Source organism: Copadichromis virginalis, linkage group LG10 (assembly GCF_057382275.1).
Source record: "Copadichromis virginalis isolate Kocher_CV1m ecotype Utaka linkage group LG10, C_Virginalis_male_GT1.1, whole genome shotgun sequence".
NCBI lineage: Eukaryota > Metazoa > Chordata > Actinopteri > Cichliformes > Cichlidae > Copadichromis > Copadichromis virginalis.
Window position 1 is genome coordinate 5439671 of NC_140627.1, and position 20462 is coordinate 5460132.

The following is a 20462-nucleotide window of genomic DNA, read 5'->3' on the forward strand; positions in this document are numbered from 1 at the left end:
GGAAAGTGCTTTGGGTGCTCAGCTAGAGAAAAACAGTGGTTTACTTACCACTAAGTATTAATGAGCATTTTCTTCTGTGACTTTTGTTGGAAATGAATTAAAATCAATTAAAATTAATTCAGCTGAATTTCTTGGAATCCACATTTGTTTAGAATTTAGTGGATTTAGGTTTCGATTTAAGTATCGAGTTTAAAAATGATTTCCCATAACTAAGCTTTATTCTCACTTCTGCTTCAGTTAAAATATATTCTGTGTCATCAGACCTTCACATAGGAGATAATTAACTCTTCCAATTCTTGTTGTATTGTTTTTTTGTACTTTAAAAGTTTTTTTCCCCAATGTTTTCATTTTCAAACAAAAATCCAATGTTAAATACTGGAAGTGAAGAAGTGATAAATACTTTTTATCACTTCTCCAAAAGTTGATTCTGTTCATCTGGACGTAGCGTTTTCTGGGAGAAACGTTGCATCACTCATCCAAGTGACTTCTTCAGTCTCAGCTGACTGCAGGTTTCCAGCTGACTGAAACCTGCAGTCAGTTTATAAACTGTTTATAAGGTTGGGGAAACCTGCAGTCAGCTGAGACTGAAGAAGTCACTTAGATGAGTGACGAAACGTTTCTCCCAGAAAATGCTACGTCCAGATGAACAGAATCAACTTTTGGAGATTTATTTTCCTGGATGATTGAGAATGCATCAAGACTTTTTATCACTTCCTTTTTGTCTACATGAGTCAAAGTAAATTCACATTGAAATCAAAGCTCTTATCTGCTACAATCTACTACTACATGAAATACAGAACTGGCTTACTGTTGAAAAAAATTAAATAGAAACAGGTTTACCAAACCAAGATCCCAGTTGCCTTCGCTTCACTCTCTGCTTTGCATGCTCAGAGAGTATGACCTGTCATTACTCTGGCCGGGCTTCTCAGTGCAGAGCTGTCACACATACCAGTCTGCTCACTCATCTCAGTCTCTAGTTCAGTCTGGCCACCAACAGCTCTCTTTAAACCTACTCCTGTCTCTGACTGCTTGCTAGCCTTGTCCCGCTAAGACAAACTCAAAACAATCCTGTCCCTAACCAGAGCTATGCTGACACTCAAGTGGCTAACACTACAGACACACACACACAAATACATAGAGAGAGAGCCACCCACCTTCTAATCCCCTTCTCATTAATCCCCCACTAGTCTCCTCAAATATTCCCTTCTGTTGATCTCATTGTTAGGGCGTTTGTGTGTGTATATTGTGGGGGTGGTTGTGCAACAGGGCCTTCTGCAGGTGGCTCCATTCATTAAATTTCACTTTCAAACATTAGCTAGCCTCTCAGAAGACTCTGACCAGTAATAGTCAGCTACCTATTTTATTTTCCATTGTTTTCTGTATGGTTGAGTCCACACATTTCCTTAACAAAATAAAGATATCAGTGCTAGTTCATGGAAACTTGAACTTTTTTTTGAAGGTTTTACAGCATCTATGGAGGTGGAAGCTAGAAAAAAATGATTAACCTCAACTAAATTTTTTAAATCTTCAAGTAAAATTGACTTCACAGTTTTCATAGTAAAGTCAGTTTTTGTAGATTACAAACACATTACATTATAATTAGTCAAACGTGCTCATTGCTCATTTGCCCACAGCTGGTATCACAAGTATTCGATTGCAGAACTCAAAATTAAATGATGACATGTGGGAGAAAATAACTAAATAATCTTTGCACTATTGCACAAAAAGAGCATTGTGCAAAAGCTGTGAGATATCCCTCATTTCCTTATATTTTACTAGGAACAGTGGAATAATTTATTAAAACGTGTAAATATACATGATTTTAAATACTGCTTTTGTCATAAACCATTATTCTTCAACACCGCCTGAACTGTCGTAAGCTCTGTACACACTGCAAACAGTTTGCAGCAATGTAGTGACCACCAAGCAACCAGAGCCTGGAATGTCTACAAGCAACCAGCTGGCAGCTTCATAGCAATGTGTGACAAGCGAATGTGTATGTGTGTGTACGCAAATTTAGACAACCGTTCTTGTAATTTCTTTGAGTAGTCCAGGTTTCTAGAAGCAAAACATTCTTTTTACAGTGTTGACTGCCTTTTATTTTGGTGTCTGTTAAAATGATCCTACTCTGCACAGTTTTGTATGGCTTGTCTTCAAACTTCACAACAATATACTAGGCCTTGGGGGACATGAGTATTTGATGTTGACCTTCACTGTTAGATCCCAAGTTCAAAATTAACTTTGAAAAAAAAAATAATAATAAAGTAATGTATCATAAGGGGAATGAGAGAGCTGTACTTGACATCACCATGACATCACAATGAGGCCACCAAGTATACACTGCATGAATATATCATTTACAGTTTATAGACGCCAAAGATTTCATCCAGTGCTGCTCCAATCATATGGATACGGATGATAAAATTCACCATCTTAGTATGTAATGCTTCAAGGTCATACGTCAAAGGTCAGGCTCACATGACTTAGGAAACAATTTAGTTTCCATTGAATCGTACTTTAAACCAATATATCCCTTTAAAATATTCTTTTTTCAATACAAGAAATAATTGACCTCACAATGAAACAAAAACATTAATATGCTACACTACCTTTTCATATTAAAAATGCTGACATCAACACAAGTGATCTACAAAAACAATGCAGATATCATTATTGAGGTTTCCATATTACCAATGCTGATAAAATAAAGAAAAAAAAATACCGAATACAGAATCGAATATCATAGTTTTAGTACAGCCCTTGCCCTTTTGACAGGGAGTTGCACTCTCTGAGTGCTTTTGTTTCTAATGAGGCTTCGGTAAACACTCAAATGAAGAACCAGATCCATCTCTCAGGTCCCGTGTCAAGTCTTTGTTCATTTTGTTTTTTATGATTTCTTAGGTCAGATACAGGTTATCTGAGATGTCACTTCCTCTTTGGTCCTCTAGTTGTCCACACACTGCACACCATTCTGATTGGTTTTGAGCTTATAGCGCTTTAGGAATCACCTTATTGGTGCAAAAATACTACTTTATACCTAACTACAGAAATAAGAACAAATCATTAGTGTTTTTGTGACCAGCTGTTAGAAACAAAGTGTTAAAAATCTTTGGTAAGTTGTTATTATTTGTGGGCACAACCGTAGCTCATCCGTCGATTAATAGTTCGGTGTTAGGGTGCATAACAAAGAAAAAAACTGTCTCCTGAAAATGTTTAAAAAAAAAGTACAGGGACTGAAAATGAGTGAAGAAGCAGCCTGTGTCCCAAAGACAACTTTGAATGGCCTTCATTAAGCCTCGAAAACTGTACTAATAATAAAAATTTACATTTGTGTAGTGCCATCCATCCATCTTCTTCCGCTTTATCCGGGACCTGGTCGCGGGGGCAGCAGCCTAAGCAGAGAAGCCCAGACCTCCCTCTCCCCAGCTACCTCCTCCAGCTTATCCGGGGGAACACCAAGGCGTTCCCAGGCCAGCCAAGAGATATAATCCCTCCAGTGTGTCCTGGGTCTGCCCCGGGGCCTCCTCCTGGTGGGACATGCCCGAAACACCAACCCCAGGAGGCATCCTTGTCAGATGCCCGAACCACCTCAGCTGGCTCCTTTCAATGTGGAGGAGCAGCGGCTCTACTCTGAGCCCCTCCCGGATGGCTGAACTTCTCACCCTATCTCTAAGGGAGAGACCAGTCACCCTTCGGAGGAAGCTCATTTCCGCCGCTTGTATCTGCGATCTCGTTCTTTCGGTCACTACCCACAGCTCGTGGCCATAGGTGAGGGTAGGGACGTAGATCGAACGGTAAATTGAGAGCTTCGCTTTTACACTCAGCTCCCTCTTCACCACAACAGACCGGTGCAGCGTCTGCATCACTGCGGCCGCAGCACCAATCCGTCTGTCGATCTCCGGCTCCCTTCTCCCATCACTCGTGAACAAGACCCCGAGATACTTGAACTCCTCCACTTGGGGCAGGAAGTCATCCCCGACCCGGAGTGGGCGCTCCACCCTTTTCCGGCTGAGAACCATGGCCTCAGATTTGGAGGTGCTGATCCTCATTCTCGCTGCTTCACACTCGGCTGCGAACCGTTCCAGTGCGAGCTGGAGGCCTTCACCCGATGAAGCCAATATAAAAATTAAAAGAAAGTCTGGCTGCTTGGAAAAATATTGAGAAATGCTACAAGTCACATTTAAACATACATATCCATGTGTTTTCACAGGAGAAACTTTTATACTGATAGAACATATATTAGTAATTAGTAAATAATTTTCAGAAGGAGGCTGATTTTCAACAAAGGAGGAGAAAAAATAACGTGAGGATATTAATCTGGAGAGATTATATCTCTCGGCTGGCCTGGGAACGCCTTGGTATTCCCCCGGATAAGCTGGAGGAGGTGGCTGGGGAGAGGGAGGTCTGGGCCTCTTTGCTTAGGCTGCTGCCCCCGCGACCCGGACCCGGACAAAGCGGATGAAGATGGATGGATGGATGGATGGATAGTAAATAATAGGACAGCAAGTCCTTGACTTTAAAAATGATAAAGGCTGCCTCTACATTCCGACATGACCTTTAGGAGCTTAGTTATACATGTGATTGGAGTTGTTAATGACCATGGCTAAAAGAAACCATGTTTACTATCAGTTTGAATTTATGACCCTAAAGTCTTGCTGACATACACTTCATTATCACCTGTAGACACAGAATAAATATGCAAATACTTGCACAAGGCCATCTTCTCTGTCATCACACTAGCTGACCTAAACATGCTCAATGACACAAACAGAGAGCTGGTAATCTAGTAGCTGACTAATTTTTATTAGTGCTGTCAGCGTTAATCTCGTTAAAATTACGTTAACGGCATAACCGTATTAACGCGGCAAATCTCCGTTAGCGAGTAATAGTGAATTGCCCCGTCCGTGGGGCTGGATGGCACTAACACGTTAACGATCTAACTGCGCTAACGCGTTGATGCCGTGTCTAACATGCAATGAAAGCATCTTGTCCAGGGATACTTTGGCTTTGGCATGTAGACTGAAGAAATCAACTTCTTTTTCGCTGGCTTCCAATTAATAGATGACCTGCTCCACCTCATGAACCAAAGACACCCTGTTTACAAAGTGTTTTCAAAGAAGACAGTCAGGTCATCAGACCATGCCTGATCAATAAATAATGACATATATAAATTACTGATGAACTAAATCTCTCATTTTGATAACATATTCCATCGTGGCCCTTTTTAGAGGTATCCAGGCTGACTTTGTACTTGTCCATGATTTTCAAGATGGGCCTTTGGAATATGATGTTCAATGTCAGTCTGTTCTACCAATTCTGCCAGAGGCTGGAAAACCAAAGCCATCTTTCTCATGTCACAGGCCTCATCTTGAGATGAGAGTTGGCAAACATGTGACCATGTCTGTAGCATTCCTTCAGCTTGTCAGCAGATTTTATCCCAATCTTTGTGGCAAAATTCCTGTCTGGATTTTCCACCATGCTGCACATGTTCAAGGATGCTCTTATATTTTCTTCAGTCAAAGACAAACTTGTCCTAACTAAACTAGTTACAGTGTTAAGGACAATGTCAGTGCCAATACTGAAGTTAGATCCAACAACATTGTTGGAGACAGTAGCAGAAACAATTACAAGTGCAAGCTCCTCGTAGTTCTCTCTAGCTAACAAGATATATAAGGTACAAGAGTCAGAGGGAGATCGAAACATTGTGAATGAGCCAATGAGTCAACATTCACAATGTGCGCAAGAACACCATAGCTATTTATTTGAAAAAGTAATGGTCTAAGCTACTTAATCCAGAGAATGCACGCACTATGCTGAGGGTATTGCAACCATGTATCGACGGCAAAAAGCTCCTTTTCGATCCCTTGCTAAAATGGTGGGTAAAGATATAAACATAACTAAGAACTGAATTTTTTCCGGCACTTCTGGACTGACTTTATTATTCAGTCCCAAAATTAGCTTGCTACTTAGTCTCAATGGATCTTTAGCAATGGATCTTTAGGAGAAATTTAGAGAAAATTGGCAAAATATTTTCTAGTGCCTGCTGTTAGTAATAATCAATATTGTCAAATAACCAACCGCTCTATCTGTTCAGTTTAGCAAGCTCTACTTATGATTAATACCAGAAAAAATAGTCATTGTAATAGAACTTTTATTCCACCCATTCTTGTTTTTAGTGGTCAACTTACATTACATTGCATTACACATATACATAGTTTTTTCTGTAGCCAATTAAGTTTTCAAACAAATAAGTGGCCATGCATCTTGTACAATTTATTAATCAGCCGCGTTACACTGCCAGTACCTAAACTTGTTCTAGGATTACACAGATGGCCCCCCTCACTGTGATAGGGAGGTATCCATAAAAAAAAGAACTTGACAGACGCAATGGCAGATAATCTACACAATGTATGTGCCAGAAAACATGACAGTGGAGGATGAGGAGGAGTGAGTGAAAAGATGGTGGTGGTGGTGGAGGAGGAGAGAAGACAAGCATAGTGTTGGGGAAGGATTCAGTGGGGAAAGTCTTGTAGATTACATTTACACAAGCTTGGGCATTCCAATTTCAGCTTGAATTTTCTACCTTCAGTGTTCTGATGGTTATCAGCTAGCAGAGGAAATGTTGCTCCCATATGTGCATCTGCGTGTCAAGTGCAGACACTCGGCCACGCAACACCTTTCAACATCAGAATGTCTCAGATGCTCTTCTTGGAAAACAGCTCAATGGCACAAATGCATTTGTATATGTATGTTTCATACTAAAACCTCTATGAATAACTTTGTTAAGCTCAAAGTCAGGACTTGAGGGGAGTTGTTAACATAATTACTATTGGATGATTATTTAAGTAACCCAAATGTATCAATAAGAAGGTAAAGGAACTCTGTTAGATGGCCTCATATTGCCTTCATCATTCCCTCTAAATTTAGGATATTGCCATCAGGGTTTTATACTTTCTAGTCATTCCATCTTAAGGGTTTCTGAATTTCCTTTTTTGATTATTTTGGAACTGTTTCACAGACGTGATTTGCATGCCCAGCGCGTTTCAGTTTAAACAAATGAATGTCACTCATGCATAAATCGTAAATACAATGTTTCTTTTGGTAAGTTAAAAGGAAGTGAGACGATGTTTTTGGTTTACCACCATGGTCCAAGCTGAAACCCTTGGAGAGTGTGACATAACATGTTCTGCATTCCTCAAAAATGTGATCCTGAGTTGAATGTCTCATGAATTCTGCCCTACACAGGCCCAGAACAGTAGCTAAAGAAGAAAAACTTGAGACGTAAAGACCAACACATTAATCAATGTTGTATACATTTAGTTTTCATTCCATCACTTTTATCTTAAGACCAAAAAAAGTAGAGACATTAATTGAGCAGTTTTTGAGTATTTTTAATCCCCATTTGCCTGATATGTACTACACATACATAAATATATATTTTTTTTGTTTCATATATTTTCATTCTATGAACTACCTCTTTAGTTCTGAGTTCAATCTACCACATAGCTGACCCAAATTTCATACATTTAAGCAAGAAATGAAATTGTTTGATTTATATTTAAAGTGAGTTGGTTTAAAGAATAACTGCTTGACAGCTGTTTGACCTAATGGGACGCTATCAGTAGCTACTGAGAAACTGGGTACGCAATCAAGCAATTTTCATTTTGCAGTGACATACACTATATAAAGTAAAACACAATGTTCATTTTTTTTTATCACTCATCCACTTATGGAATTCACTAGAGTCATCAAATGAAATGACAGCTACTAAGATCTGTACATTTAGGTGGAGTTCTGTGCTTCTTCTTTATGTGCAGTGTTGGGTAGGTTACTTTTAAAATGTATTCCACTACAGATTACAGAATACATGCCCCAAAATGTATTTTGTAACGTATTCCATTACGTTACTCAATGAGAGTAACGTATTCTGAATACTTTGGATTACTTAATATATTATCATGCTTTTTTTAAAACTACATGAATGTCCTATTGCTGTGTGATTTATTACTATTACTGAGGGTTACTTGCCATACCAATACCAGCTACATTTTTAAATCTTAATATAAAATGAGTAACAGTAGGTGGACATTAAGTAAGGCTGCACTTTTTGCAGCGATCTCGTATAGAAAACTATTCCGCGCGTATATAAAACAGGTCCGCGACTAGGAACCGTAGTAAAGGGACCTCTGGCTAATACGTCGGGTTCGTGTCGGGCTCGTAGCCGAAAACTTGCTTTACTTTGTTGTCTGGGTCAACTTTCCATGCAGGGACAGAGAGAGGCGTTGAAAGGCTGCTCCACTGGAACTTATTGTTTCGCAGGAAAACACGAACACAGTGAACAGTCAAATCTTAATAGCTTACTTACAACTGGGCTCGTCAGGCACTCTTTTTGGCTGCAGTGGTTATTATTATATTTACATGCTTCCAGCTCCCGTTTCTGCTCGGTGACAGCTTGTACTTTTCCACTCTCCTTTTTCTCCCTCCTCACGCTCACAGACACATAACGGGTATGGCAGTCCATTCTCCCTGCAGCACGGACTACACTGCCCATGAGGCTACATTCTTTAGGGTGATGCCTGTAACACTCTGCCTATCCGGTTGTTCAGTGATGACACGACGAATCCCAGAGGTGTGGACTCGAGTCACATGACTTGGACTCGAGTCAGACTCGAGTCATTAATTTTATGACTTTAGACTTGACTTGAAAAAATGTTCTAAGACTTGTGACTTGACTTGGACTTTTACACCAATGACCTGGGACTTGAATTGGACTTGAACCGGTTTACTTGAAAAGACTTGATATTTCACCCCAAATATAAAATTTAACATGCATATTATATAGAGATTGAAAATGTGACGTCATTCAGGGGTAAACCGCAAAGGATTCTGGGAACTCATGGCAAGAGGTACTAGCGCACGCAGGCTTTCAATTGAAATCAGTCACACAGCGATAAAAAGAAACACAAAAATGTCAAGAAGCCGTTGTATTATTAACTGCAATAGCCGGTCGCATGACAGCCACGGGAAGCCGACGGGTAAAGAGATCGGTTGTTATCGGATTACGTCGTTGAAGAGAAATTGTTCAAGCCATGTTTCCGAAGTAACAAAGACGCGATGGATGGCCTGGATTGCAGCCATTCAAAGATCAAATATAACGTCCCAGAACACTCCAGCTCACAGGTTAGTCTGCTCCAAGCATTTACACGAAGGTCAGTGTTTTTTAGTAGTTAATACGTCATTTTCATAACATAATTGGTGATATAGGTTACAAGCAAGTCTGGCGCTGAACAGAAATTGTCGCGCTATGCTCCTTTATTTATTGTGCATAAATAGTGAATTGTCCTGACACAATATTGCGTTTCGCCTCTGTTATTATGGTACATTGACAAAAACATATACTTTTATTCACAGGATAAAACAGGTTTTATGTATCACTAATTGCCCAGTACGATTACAGCATACAATATTGTTGTCACTGCTACATTTCTGTAACGCGTACCAGAAATTATTTCCACTACTAATTAATTACCGTTGAGCTCAAAGGTCCTATTAATAAACGGTTAAGGAATGTGTATTTATGAAGACAATTTGTGAGACTGGTAAACTTATGATAGGTACGATGGTCTTTCGTTCTACACTGTGCATTTCAAGGTCCTGTACCCATCCGTCGGTAAACTGTACCTGGGCTTGTTGCAGTGACCTGAAGTTACTAAACTTCATGAGTGTGTGCACTCACTCCAAGAACCGTATAATTATAAATATGCATATAAATATGCTACGATGAGATAGCTGACTTCATCTAACTAGCAAATGTTGTCCAGGCTACGTTGGTGATACAGTTTTTTTTAATGTGTATGATATTTTTGTCATGCGATTTTAAAGCCGGTCCTACAACCGCATCCAAGAATAACATGCAGCTTATCTCAGAACTGTCGGTGAAAATTATTCTTGGAGCTAGGTTTAATTGAGCTGCATTTTATAGAGGTGCAATTTCACAATTTGTGTATATTTTCTAAGTTCACTATTTTGTCATGTGTTGAGAAAAACACAGATTTTAAAATTACATGGTCTAATATTTACATTTAGCATAACTGCAACATTCTTTTTTCTTTTTTTTTTTTTTAAAGACTCGAAAGGACTTGAAATTCAAAGTTTCAGACTTGTGACTTGACTCGGACTTTTACACCAGTGACTTGAGACTCGACTCTGACTTGCCTGACATTACTTGAGACTTGACTTGAGACTTGAGGATAAAGACTTGAGACTTACTTGAGACTTGCAAAACAATGACTTGGTCCCACCTCTGACGAATCCTACTTCCGGGCCTAAAGTAGTCTGCGTTTAATATGGCTTTTGTGTTGTTAACATGTTTAATGTTTTGTATTTTCTTCTATTTGATCTCAAAAAGCTCCTAAAACAGTCAGTGATCACTGTTGACCTCCCTCGGCTTTTATTACCGCTAATCATTTATTTATTAAGCTCAGTTTTTAAAACCTTAGGATGTAACTACAGCCCAGCCCATGCAGCAGTATATGAATGACTAACCTCGTATTGTGGATGGATGATCTCAGTTGTTCTCCTGGCTGAAGTTTGGTCCTTTTACAGCATCCTGCCATGCGATTACATTTGTTCCTGACCACCGAGAACACTCACGTTAACTTTTATCGAGTGGAAAAAAAGTTAGCTTGTTTATATTATGCTAACATAGCTGTGTCGCTAGCGGTCACGTAGCACATCATTATATACCAGCTAGCCCAACTTCAGTAACCCTACAAACGTCACTGCTTTTTAGTTTTCTGTCTTCATTTATGCTGGAAGTGATAACAGAGCTGTACGTTTTAATTTGTTTCCAAAACCCCGCAGTCAGGACATGCTATATTGTATTTAGATAGAAGCTAGCGAGCTAACTCCCTGCTAACTTCTAACTCCGTTAAATGTCATAAATTCCGTTTTCATGGATGCCTGGATGTTAAACTCAATTGTTACACCTGGTAGAGCAGAACGCTGATCATTTTATTAAAGATGAAAGACTTTAGACAGTTTTTCAACTCTCAGTAATGCCATAGTGATCGTTTGTGGACCTGCAGCGGAGTTTAGGTCCAGACACGGCTAGTGACGTCAGACTGAACAACCGGATTGCCTTCATATTAAATCATTTTAAAAAATGTTTCTTCACGTCATTATGAGACTTGACATTGAGACACAGGCATTTGGGCCTCTTAATGCGTGTTTTGTTTGGGTTTCCACCGGTGTGGAATTACCAAAAATAGAGAGGGCATAACCTAACATATGAAACAGGAAAAGACCGCCGTGTAATCCCTTTATTTCAACAAAGTAACTGTATTCTAAATACCACCTTTTTAAATGGTAACTGTAATGGAATACAGTTACTCATATTTTGTATTTTAAATACATAACAGCGGTACATGTATTCCGTTACTCCCCTACACTGTTTATGTGAAGTTAAAAAGTTTCACTTCATCAAACTAGTTTCATTTAAATTTGCAGACAATAATGAATGATGAGGGTATTCATTCATATATTTGAGTGATTTTTAGTATTTTCTTGAATACCATGGTGCAAAACTATTGTTTCATTGAGCTCTATGCCACAGAAACATGTGCTATCGATCCCACTTGGCGGAAGTGCACTTGGCTTTGGTCCTATATACAAACAAGAAGGTACAGAATATCACAGCTGAATTTGCTTTGAAATCCACCAACCATCATTTTATCTCTGGTTCTCTGAGTTTTTTCCACTAGAAAGACGCTGTCACACTGCTATTTCTGTTGATGGAGGGGAGTACATTGTTGGCACTCTCCACCCAACCCACCCACTCTTCCCAGGAGTGTGTGTGCCTGTGTATATGTTTGTTTTAGGAAATGATGCAGAGCCAGTTTGTGTAAATTTATCCACGACACAGCTGAAACAAAAATAAGTTTACTGAAGTCGGCCCGCCAACCATTTGGTGGCCTCATGCCATGTTTGCCGTGTGTGTTGTATATGTAGTAGAGAATATCCATGTTCGTCTTATAATTATTTTGATGGAAGATTGAGGTGTGCACTGGAGCCTAATGCGTCGAAACAAACCTTCACAGTAACACATTTGAGTTATAGCCAAATATGTTACTATGACATTTTAAAGCATCATGGAAATAATTAATTAACATTTTCTAATACTTAATCAGAAAAAAATACTTAATTTTGTCTATCACAAAACTTTCATTTATCCACCTTCCATTATCCAAACCACAGCAAAAGTTGAAACTTACAATAAATACTCTTCTAGACTAGTTTTCAGATTCTCCCCTCACCTTAAACTCACTGTGCTGGATGGCTGACCTTCCTTGAGTGGGTTGTGGGATTGTTGGAACTTCTTTCTAATATTGCAGGGTCTTTATTTTACAATGTACAGGTGACTGTACCTGTGAAATGGCACTATATGAATAAAATTGAATTGAATTTACGATGGTAGAATGACTTACCTGCTGCAAGAATATTCTTTGTCTTATGTGTTCAGTCTCTTTAGATTAAAAATTCACCTCATTACAAGAAGGGTTTTTAGCTATGTTAATAAGGCTATTTGCATGCAAACCACCTGCCTACGGGGGATTCCAAAAATGTTTCCACTGCACTGTAGTTTCACCACCATCCATTTTAGTCTGTGTTTTTTAATCTAATTTTAAAAGCAGGAAGCAATGGAATCAAACTGGAATCTTTAATATCCAAACAAACATTTGCATAAATTCAAAGAAAAGAATTGCAGTCAGCGTGGAGTGCTGGCGCCATTGTTCACCACATTCAAAGAAAGTGGCGAATCATGCAAACTGTCACACCCACAGGAAATCCCAAGTCTTCATTAAGACTGTGGGGTATATTTGAATTTGTGAAGGACATTCATCAAGTTCAGCATGAAAGAATAAACTAGAAAGGTTAGACATTTAAATTCAAGCACAAAATGTCATTGGAAATTGAAAGTCGGAGGAACCTTTGGAGTGAAGTGTGTAAAGAGAGGGAGAAGACTTAATGGTAAGAAGCATCTTGTTGATAATTATGATGCAGCTTAGTGATTTAGTTAAAATGAAATGACTACATATCGTAGCCAATACCTATATAACCTATTTTTATTGCAAACATCTTCAGTCAGTGTCCACTGGACCATGTTCTCCTTCTTTTGCACGTTTTATTTCAGCAACAGAACATCCTTCTCTGTCCCTCTCCACACTGTCTGCGGTGAGGCAAGACTGAGCAACTTCCCCGACACTGCAGAAATGCAGAATTACATACCAATACTTCCCTGTTGACCCAAGAGTCCCACATCGTGGGCCCCTCTACGCCTTGTCATTTTGACATTTTGATCTTAGCTAAATCCTTCCACTGACCACAACACTGCTGTAACATCCTTCAGTAAACTACAAATCCATGCCTTATTTATCATGCAGGCGAGGATGAGTCCAATCAACAAGAGCAGATGAATAAATGATACTAGTATGAATGGTAAGTATGGACTGTTGAAGAGCAAAGTTGTGAGGTTGGCTGGGTGGAGGGAGCTGCTGCTGGATTGGGTTAATGAGGTGGTCTGGGAGCATGGACCGGGTCCTGACTGCAGTATGCATGGAGTTCACTTTAGCCTGGGGGGGATTTGTAGCCCTAAGACCACTGGTTAGACTCTTTTTGCCTCAGGCCATGTATCCACTCAAGCCTTTGAGTGTGAGTGTGTGTGTGTGTGTGTGTGTGTATACAGATGTATGCGTGCTTGTATGGTGGTATGCCGGGAGACAGTGATTGTAATATTGCCCTCAGGATGACTCTGGTTGAAGCTTTGAGATCTCTGTGTTTAGTGTTGGAATTTGTGCATTAATATACATGCCTGTGTTTGCATGCGTACCCATTCCTGCTTGCATGCGGTGTATTTGCACTTGGATCTGTGTGTTTTGTGATTTTGTGTATCGAGTCCAACTACAAATGTGTACATAGCATCCCCCATCCCTGGCCCCAAATCTCATTACCATTCCACCCTTCCCTCCATCGTTTTACTCAACGCCATCAAGGCCTTGCCTCCTGGTGTTTGCATTGTAAATCAGGCCTGACAATAAGGCAATGATTAGATCCTACTCGTATTCAAAAACATCTTATTTATTTATTCATCTCCCCCCCTTGCAGGGCATCAAGATGCATAATATCTGACCAAGGTGACATACCCACTTCCAAATGTTATTCATTGCTTTTGCAGGTCAACCTTTTCACCAACAAACCCAAGACAGATTAAATGAGATTTTTATGACAGGATATGCATGGAAGGACTGCCTCTTTGATGCATGTACATACAGTACCAGTTCAGATATCAGACTACGTTAAAGTGTTGCAATCTATGGGTAAGTGGCTTAGAAGCTATCCTCTGGTGTAAAACTGTGGCACACTGTCCCTATTTTCATCAATATGCACAAGATATTATGTCTGAAAAGTTGCTGGATACTAAAAGCAGGTCCAATTGTACTGGACTATTTAAGTCAGTCAAACTTTAGTGATGTTGTTATTTTGGGGTTTTAAGAAAATGGTATCATGGGGACTGGGCTAATTTCTCTTCCAATTGCATCCTGCCCTTGTGAGATTATTTCATTATTTCTGTTGATAATGAAAGCAAATAAGACTGTCGTATGTGTATTTGATAAGCCTCTACAAGTCTGTTGAAAATCACATAAGGATTTTTGTTTGGTTCATTGGTTAATCAGTGCTGATCATATAAGTGAACAAATATATGTGAAAAAGTGCTTGCCCGCTTCCTGATTTCCTATTTTTTGGATACACTTAAATGTTTCAGATCATCAAACAAATTTAAATATTAGACAACGATAAGACAAGTAAACACAAAATGTAGTTTCTGAAAGAAGGTGTTTATGAATAAGGGGAAAACAATCCAAGCCTACTGGCCCTGTGTGAAAAAGTAATTGCCTGCAATCAAGCGTTTGTGATAACTGGCAATGAGGCTTTCACAGGGCTGTGGAGGAATTTTGACCCACTGATCTTTGCAGAATTTTGTAATTCAGCCACATTGGAGGGTTTTTGAGCACAAACCACCTTTTTAAGGTCATGCCACAGCATCTCAATCAGATCCAGGTCAGGACTTGGACTAGACCACTTAAAAGTTTTCATTTTATTTTTCTTAAGCTATTCAGTGGTGGATTGGCTGGTGTGTTTTGGATCATTGTCCTGCTGCAGAACCCAAGTGTGCTTCAGCTTGAGGTGATTCTCCTTCAGGAGGTTTTAGTAGAGGGCAGAATTCATGGTTCCATTTACCACAGCAAGTCTTCAAGGTCATGAGGCAACCAAATAGCCCCAGATTAACATCAGATTAACACCACTGTATTTTACTATTTGTTTAATGGTCCTTTCTCTGAAATGCTATGTTAGCCAGACGTAAATGGGGACACACCTTGCAAAAAGTTCAACCTTTGTCTTGTCAGTCCACAGAGTATTTTCCCAAAAGTCTTGGGGATCATCAAGATGTTTTCTGTCAAAACTGAGACAAGCCTTCGAGATGCATTGGCTTGCATCTTTGAACTCTGCTATGCAGGCCTTTTTTGCTCAGTCTCTTCCCTATGGTCGAATCATGAACACTGAACTTAGCTGAGGCAAGTGAGGCCTGCAGTTCTTTGGATGTTGTTCTGGGGTTTTGTGTGACCTCTTGGACAAGTTGTTACTGCACTCTTGGGGTAAATTTGGTTGGCTGGCCACTCCTGGGAAGGTTCACCACTGTTCCATGTTATTGTCATATGTAAAAAAAAATGGCTCTCGCTGTAGTTCACTGGAGTCCCACAGCTTTAGAGATGGCCTTTCCAGACTGACATGAGACACTTTTTCACACAGGGCCATATAGATTTTGATAGAGGAATTTCATAGCATTTCAAACAAACATTCACATCCTCAAGATTAACTGTAATGATTTTTACAGGTGAGTTGGCCACTTAACTCATCTTTCCTTAGTTTGGTAATTGGTTGCAACAGTCTTAGCTTTTGAAGGAAACACTAAACACATTGACTTCTATTGAAATCATGCTGTAGTGAAGAAGATATGAATTCAATAAAATTAAAGGTCTTCATTTTATTAAGACCATACATTTTTTGTACATTTGTTTACTGAGGTAGTATAAGGTGGAACTAGTGAAGTAAACTCCTAATGGGTATTACAAAGATTGCAGATTATTACATTTATTTTCTGATCTGAAGGTTATGTAAATGCCACTACATGTGCCATGTATATCTAGTATAAGAAGCTAATAAGCTAAATTATAGAGCTGATATGCTAAAGTAATATAATTAAATGGGTACTGGCTGTTCACTCTTGTTTATGAGAGAAGAGAGCGGAAGATCAACAGATGGATTGATGCTGTGGCTGTACTGATGCGGATGCACTACTAGTCTGTCATGGTGAAAAGAGAGCTGAGCGTAAAACTAAAGCTCTTGATTTACCGGTCAATGTTTGTTCCAGCACTCACCTTTTAGGTGGCTGGCCTCTTCCTTACACATGGGGTGAGGAGTTTGGCCATCTGGGAGGGGCTCAGAGTAGAGCCGCTACTCCTCCACATCGAAAGGAGCCAGTTGAGGTGGTCCGGCCATGACATGGATGCTTTCTCCTGGCTGGGGTATTCCAGGCATGTCCCACCGGGAGAAGCTCCTGCGGCTGACCCAGGATATGCTGGAGAAATTATATCTGGAAGAGTTCAAGTACCTCAGGGTCTTGTTCGCAAGTGATGGGAGAAGGGAGCCGGAGATCGACAGACGGATTGGTGCGGCGGCTGCAGTGATGCAGACGCTGCACCGGTCCGTCGTGGTGAAGAGGGAGCTGAGTGTAAAAGCGAAGCTCTCAATTTACCGGTCGATCTACGTCCCTACCCTCACCTATGGCCACGAGCTGTGGGTAGTGACCGAAAGAACGAGATCGCGGATACAAGCGGCGGAAATGAGCTTCCTCCGAAGGGTGGCTGGCCTCTCCCTTAGAGATAGGGTGAGAAGTTCGGCCATCCGGGAGGGGCTCAGAGTAGAGCCGCTGCTCCTCCACATTGAAAGGAGCCAGCTGAGGTGGTTCGGGCATCTGACAAGGATGCCTCCTGGGGTTGGTGTTTCGGGCATGTCCCACCAGGAGGAGGCCCCGGGGCAGACCCAGGACACACTGGAGAGATTATATCTCTTGGCTGGCCTGGGAACGCCTTGGTGTTCTCCTGGATAAGCTGGAGGAGGTGGCTGGGGAGAGGGAGGTCTGGGCTTTTCTGCTTAGGCTGCTGCCCCCGCGACCGGGTCCCAAATAAAGCGGAAGAAGATGGATGGATTATGTCTCTTGGCTGGTCTGGGAATACCTCAGTGTTCCCCCGGATAAGCTAGAGAAAGTGGCTTCAAATAAGTGGAAGAAAGTGGATTGATGGATGGTAATGGTTGATACTGTGGAGTCTACATATGTACAGCGTCAAGTGATAGAAAGTGTCACGGTTAACTTGGTAATGTAAGATTATGCCGTGTTGTTGGCTTGTGGGGCTAACATGCTAAAGTAAAATAAATAAGATGATAATGGATAATATTATGGAGCAAACATGCTAACAAAACATATTTAACTTGGTCACTTTTTTGCATTATATATATAGGTATGCATATACAGCACACTAATGCATGCTAATGTTAACATTCAGCTTTAATCTGTTTGGAGACTGAATTCAAGAGTGCTATAAAAATCTGAACATCACAGCCTCACATCAAACCACCAATTCAGCAACATGGTTATTTTCAGTTTTACATGTGAGGACTCACATTACCTGTACTCCACAGTTTGTGCGACTGTCAACACCATCACCTCTGTTCACTTCTTTGCTGTGAAGTGTTGATAAGTCAACCTGAGAGAATACCGCATCTCTGTCTACAACAGGCTTGTTTTTATTAATGAACCAGTGTAAGCCCCCTACCAGGTCACAGTTTGGCATGCAAGAAGTGTTCTCCAGGGTGCTGCTTTGTGTGTTTAAATCGCAAAGTTTCTTTTTATCACCGTAGTCAGTGGCATGAAACACTCTCATCCCATGTATAATAGAAGCTGGACACTTTGTAAGAAATTCACCTTTAAACCAAAGCAGAGAAAAAACACTTCAGACATAGCTGAACTGTGAAGTCCACAGGCAGTGATCACATCATGTGTGACTAGATATGAATATTTATTCAATGCCGGAGGTAAACGGGGTGAAACCGCAGCTACACTGCAGCCTAACCTTGCATCAATAGAGCACAGGCCCATTCTATGCCTGAGAATTGTTGGAAAATTGAATGCTGAATAGAAATGTTCCTTATTGCACACAATCCGATGAAAGAGAACGTCTGCCTCCAATCCAAATTCACAAAACCCTTTGATGTTTGTTGAAATAATGTTATGCCTACTTCTCATTTTTTATTTTATGCTTGCTCTTGAATTTTGATTGTGACTACAGGCACTTTTCAATTGATATGCATTACGAACTTTGCAATAATTGAAAGGGCCTTGTTGAGGAACAAACATGTCATTTATCCCCGAAATTAATTTCACAACTTATTGTGTAACCACACACCTTTGGTGACTTTGGAAAGGGTTGGTGACAGATGCTTATTGTCTTCAAAAATTGTACTTTCAAATTCATGAGAGAATTTTTTTTGCTGGGTTGAAATTAAATATCTTGTTGGTGTTTTTCTGGGTTTTTTTCCCCAGTGTTCTTGTCTGCTCTTGTATGTACATTCACGCCTCAGCAGCCTTGGTATAGCATGTGTTTGTGCACAAGTTATGTTTCAGTGTGTGTATATTTATGGATGCACCATTGCCTGCTCAAATTTACCATTTGGTGGCTTGTTCCTTTGAGGGATGGCAAAACTTGAGAGGCTGCGTAAAATACTGTGTGGTAATTGGAATTGCTTTATCTTCAGTCTCATCAATTAATGTGCAATTTTCCATTTAATCACTAACACGCTCGCTTCATTTGCAATTAAAATGAGGACTGATAACAGAGAAGATGCCTTTCAGCTGATACCAGTTGGAATGAGAACAGAAACCAGAAGACACAATCGGTACACAACACGACTCACTGAGACATGCGCATGGCACACAAACAAGTGTGAACGCACGCAGAGCAAACAGTCCTGCTTATATATGGGTGCACTGAATACATACACACTGAAACAGAATGACACAATAAAACATGCAGATTTACAGCTGAAACCCCAAATTAGAAACCAAATCACCATTTGAAATCAAAATGCTGGCAGCGGTGGTGGATAGGGGTGCCACTCAAACAGAGAAAGGTCTACTATGGTTGTCTTTTCTCTGACTTTCCCATTCAGAGACATTGTCAGGGTCTGAGTCTCAGTGGGTGATGAGCTGACTGGCAGTGAAATGTCTGTCATGTAATATCCCAGAGTAGAGAGGAGAAAAAAGTTGCTCTTGCTGCTTCCCGTCTTTCTCCTGAAGATACTGAAGTCTACCCAAAAGGAGCCTTTTTGTTCACTCAGCTCAACACACAGGAGGCCATAGGAGGAGATTTTATAGTGCTGGAAGGAGGAATGCCGCATAATACTCAAACATAATTTCATTAATGTTTCTGTAATAGTCCAACTTGTTGTGTCTTATATACTTATTCATTACATATTTTTGCAGTTTTTCTTTTGTAGTCTGTCCAAGATCCTCGTTTATACTATCATGTAAACAGTGTTATATGATTATTATAGTCTGTAACTTCACTGTCAAATACTGCAAATCCTTGGCTTTAACAGTCTGGTTGATTTGCTCCATTTTCCTGAGGCGGTATCTCCTGAGCGGATGTTGCAAGCGCTACAGAGATTTTGGTCAGATGTTCCAGTTTCATTTCACTAGCTGGTAATCAAGTGCTTTTCCTCCAGGTCAATACCATTCAGTCCAAGTGCACCAGTCCATTGTAACTGCTGCCTGTCTTTCACAACCACGCAAGGCTTTATGTGGCATTAGAGTGGATTTTTCCAATAACTCTCCCAGCTCAGGGTACCGAGCAAACGGATTGTTTAAAGTGACAGATTGAAACATCCCATGTGTCTGATCTCACATGATTTGTGAGATCAGAGTTTAAAGCCTGCCTTTTTTTAAAAGTTGAAATCTCACAAAAGGTTTAATAAAGTTTAACCACACCTTTATCTAAAACACATTTTCTGCCATCAGCTCACATTAACAAGGCGTTTTCATGCAGTATACACATAGGTTAAATGTAACTTAAGGAAAGAGATCCAGCTGTGCTGTGTGTGTGTATGTGTGTCTCTGCAAACCAATTAGCTTCCTTCAGTGGGGGTGGGGGCAATGGTTACAACAGAGTTCCACAGGGTACGGCCCTCAGCCCTGTGGGGTCTTGGCCAATAGCAATTAGCCTACCAACAAGAGCCCTAATTAGCCCTCTTGATTGGCTTAGTTACAGCACAGCAACAACATCAGCAGC

General features: G+C 40.3%; 1 protein-coding gene across 2 annotated transcripts in view; it reads left to right on the top strand.

The window, feature by feature from the left end:
- The window catches only part of pknox2 (pbx/knotted 1 homeobox 2), a 107567-nt gene that overhangs the window by 46310 nt on the left and 40795 nt on the right, over positions 1-20462 (top strand). The window lies entirely within an intron of this gene.